Source organism: Vollenhovia emeryi, unplaced genomic scaffold (assembly GCF_000949405.1).
Source record: "Vollenhovia emeryi isolate VEMERY1.0 unplaced genomic scaffold, V.emery_V1.0 DF939382.1, whole genome shotgun sequence".
NCBI lineage: Eukaryota > Metazoa > Arthropoda > Insecta > Hymenoptera > Formicidae > Vollenhovia > Vollenhovia emeryi.
Window position 1 is genome coordinate 38,934 of NW_011966984.1, and position 4,263 is coordinate 43,196.

General features: G+C 35.1%; 1 long non-coding RNA gene across 1 annotated transcript; it reads right to left on the reverse strand.

Moving 5' to 3' along the window:
- Window positions 1-2,320: 2,320 nt before the first annotated feature.
- On the reverse strand, window positions 2,321-3,844 carry LOC105558099. Its single transcript, XR_001008644.1, has 2 exons — window positions 3,159-3,844; window positions 2,321-2,738 (listed from the first exon to the last, which is right to left on the reverse strand). It is a non-coding gene; the product is annotated as an uncharacterized LOC105558099 (long non-coding RNA).
- Between the last annotated feature and the right edge of the window lie 419 nt (window positions 3,845-4,263).

The window sequence follows — 4,263 nt, forward strand, 5'->3', positions numbered from 1 at the left end:
GACACGTTGAAGCATATTTCATTAAGACTGTTAGGTACTTTTGTAAAATTTGCGTTAAATCTTATATCGTAATGGTAGCTGCCAAATGTTGTTTAGTTTGAGTATTCAAAACTTGGCTGGAGTTTCAAATTTGTACAAACTTCACTTCCTTTTCCTGGAAGTTTTTGAATGCGCTGACGATTCCATAATTATTCCGGCGCTGATAAATTACGCTTTATTATTTGAATAATACTTATTGTCGCCGTATAAACAGTTTGTTAACTAGGGGCATATTTTTCTCAGGAGTATAATAAAATATTTATCGCATCGCAAATTAACTAGAATCAGGCAACCTATTATACATTCTTTATCTTTGCTTAGTAAGCACCAGCGATTTGCTAGTCTCGTAAAACTCCTAATTACAGAATACTTTATCTTATGTTTACTGGCAGCTGGCATGGCCGGAACCTTTTCCTTCTCAGAAAGCAATTAAAAGTTTTCGGCGTGTTTTAATGTTTGCCGGAACGAATGAAAACTGTACACATTAAATTAAAGTTTGTAAAACTGGTTAGTAGAAAGACTGGGCTACGTATTTAAAATTATATCGTATGCTTCTTAAATCATGAAAAAATAAAATCAATATTAAGTGAGATGCAAAATAGGACCAATTAAGTTACTTGTAAGAATAACGTTGGCATTGCTAAATTAGAATTAAACGTGCGTGTAATACATTATTAATAATACGCAGCAGATTGCTGTTATAACAGGCCAGAAGTATTATCCACATGTAGCGAGAGCGTGTGAATCGAAAGCGATCAGCAAGCTATGTAAATCTGCTTGCGCAACTGCGCGCGGATTGCGGGCTTATTAACTGTCGAAAATATTTATATCTCCCCGAGATTTAATTTGGCGCTATATGCAAAGCGCGTGTGCGCCAAATACGCACTAAAACGCACCGACATATAAAAACGGCGATTAAAATTATTTATGTTCGGCGACGTCGGCGTCCTGCGTCCTCGCGAAATTTGCATTTTATCGTTCGTCGCTTTTGTTTGTAGTATTATCGCATGCTGAAAGCGTCGCGTTGATGTACTTCATTACGATTTACCGTAAATTCAACCGCAGCTTTCTCCTACCCGTATATCCATACGACGAGCGAAATCGAAGCTTTTAATATTGTATTTACAAAATAAACTTTTAAAATTAAACTTTTACTGTTACAGAAAGACTGATTTTTCAGACTGATATTCTGCCACCGGATAGCGGCATTTTTTTGCAAATAATGTATTATAATTTGTTGTTTTAATGAAATAAGAATAATGCGTAAATTGGATTAAAATCTAGAGTTTAAATAATAAAAGAAAATATATATATATTTTATAGACGTATTTAAAAATTTTAAGTCAAGAAATATTGAATGTAAATTTTAGCATAGGCGGCAGAAATCTATTTATTTTTAATTATTTTTATTGTTGTCTCGAAATTATAAGTTTTTACTACCGATTATTAATATGGGCCAAAGTAAGCATTTTTACTGGATTAAGCTGGTTATAGGTCACGTTCGATCAATAAATTTGTTAAGAATACGAAGAAAATATTGTTAAAATTAAAAAGTAAGTAAACTAAGGAATTAAAAAATGATAGTAGCTGTCCATAAAATAGAGACTTTATATATGAAGTCAACTCTGCCAGCATTAATAAACTTCACGAAATTGGACATAAACGCCTCAACGTGTTACATCCATCTTGCAGCATGACAGCTTCCGTTCAAAGCAGATGTTCCGGTGCATTAAAAGATCTGGCTGTACGACAGCGACGATTATTCGATGGATGGCGGAACCGGAAGTCGAAGATCTTAATCTGCCTTTTAATATCCTGCGTCTGAGAGGACTGCCGAGTTACGATCGCCGTTCGACTCGCAGGTCAAAGGAAAACTAGGCGCTTTCGGCCGCGCAACTCTCGAATGGACATCGCTCATTTTCTCACGGAGATAGAAAGAAAAGTAACAGAGAAGATTCCGCCGGGAGGAGAATCTCGCCGGGCGGAAACGAAATGTCGACGGAGTGAAATGCGCGAGGAATTAACGAGTTTTCATAAGTTCTGGTCGCGTCGCATCAAGAAGAATTGATCGTTCTTTGGGCTCCACGACAATCCGTTCCCACCGAGTATGAAATCTTTGCCTAATCTCTTTAACGCCACTGGAATCAGAGACGGAAAGCAACATCGTTTTGATCAGTTAAAATTCCGAAATATTGCAGACATATAAAAATAATCTTTACGTCTATATATTTGCGATAGCAAAGTTTTTCATATAAGGATAAATAAGAGATAGATGATCCAGTTTGTGGAAGAAATTACTCGGATGAACTATATTATAAATCATCGAGGTGTACATTATTTTATTAGATAACTGTCAAGTGACTAAAAATAAAACAACGGTTTGACGTTCTGAAAAGATTAACTGGAAGAACACATTCCAGAGTCGGGATAAAATATCGTATTGTGAAAAATGTATGAAAACTTTATGTAATAGCGACAGAAAATAATCTTACTGTATACGTATACTAGTTTTCTTTTAAACAAAACTATCATGGAACTTGACATTTCGCCTTTTTCGGCGTTAAGATCTGCACTGTTACATAGAAGCAGACTTCACGATTTGTCCCCGTCGCAAGCTTGCTCCGAAAGCGCGGCTAAAATTCGTCTTGTCTCTTGGTTGTCTCATTTGAACCATGGGGACGATCCAGATGGATAAAATACTGAGAAAAGACGGAATGATGATGAGAAATCGATCCACGTGCGGTGATAAATTCGCCGTCATTTTAATTGCCTGAAATCTTTCACCATCAATTCGGAAAAGCTTTAAAATCAATTCTTAATATATTTAATAATCAATCCATTGTTTCGACATAACTGGCTATATTTAATTTGTTACAATAACAACGTTTCGACTGCCGATCGCAGTCCTCTTCAGGTTAATTTACGAGACATGTATTTACGGTATACATTATTGTGGTAGCAATAAGTATTATCTATAACAATATAAATTACAATTTAGTTTTTTCGATACGAGTTTGATGTCTTTGTAAAGCGAATGCAAAGTTTATGAATCTATTGATTTGGCGTGGCGACTAGAACCTAGCTTTTAGAATATATATTGAATTGTCATTATAACTCACACGTAATGTTCGTCAATTAGTTAGTTCGGTTCTTTGAATTCGAGCAATAAGTAGGATCCATATGTCCGTACATCTGGGAATATCAAGCAGATCACTGCGCACACCTCAGTAGTTCAGATAATAATGACAAGGAGGAGAGCAAGAACGGACGTTAATGTTTATAAAATTCGTATTATCTTATCGTATATCTTAGAAAGGTTGTCTGTGTCGTTCTGTAAATTGATAGAATTGTTTTCTTTCTTTATGAAGATCATTTCAGCGATTTCTCGTTTCCTTGTGTGTTTTTCTGTATGTAATATTCTAGTATTCGACCATTTAAAATCATGATTTAAAGTTTCACGATGATTGCTGACCACTGAGTGTGTACTATGTTCTCTCCTGATATTGGCTTCATGTTCTTTTATACGTGTTTTTAGGTGTCGTTTCGTTTGTCCTACATAACAAGCGTCACAGTCCCTACATTCAATTTTGTATATTAACTCTTTTTTGTTTAATTTGTCGAGAGGATCTTTCCCTGTTTTGATAATGCCGTTTAGTTTTTTCGGGATAGTAAAAATGGTATGGTCCTGAAGAGGACTGCGATCGGCAGTCGAAACGTTGTTATTGTAACAAATTAAATATAGCCAGTTATGTCGAAACAATGGATTGATTATTGATTTAATTACTGGTGAACAAAAACATTACCAACAACATCTTAATATATTTATTATAATATATTCGTTAACACTAAAAAATACGGTTACAATTCAAATATATGCGCGGCCGACAATTTTATTATGCACAAGTATTTTAGTCACACAAACATTGAACCAAATATTCATGATAACCGAGCGGAGCTGTTTACTTTTTTATACGCGGTACAATTAAAACAATTTATTTTACAAAATTACAAACGCAAATAAATACGTCGGAGTGAATATCACGCGTGAATTTATGCAGGATATCGCGATGCATAATACAAATAAGCGAAGTTGTTCGGACAATATAAAATGCGTTACATTAAGTGAGATCTGAACAGCTTCGAAAATACGGACTTAGAATTTTAAAGCCACTTTACGGACAGATTTTAATTCCTAAAGCGCTTTAAACTGTCCCGGAGGCTATT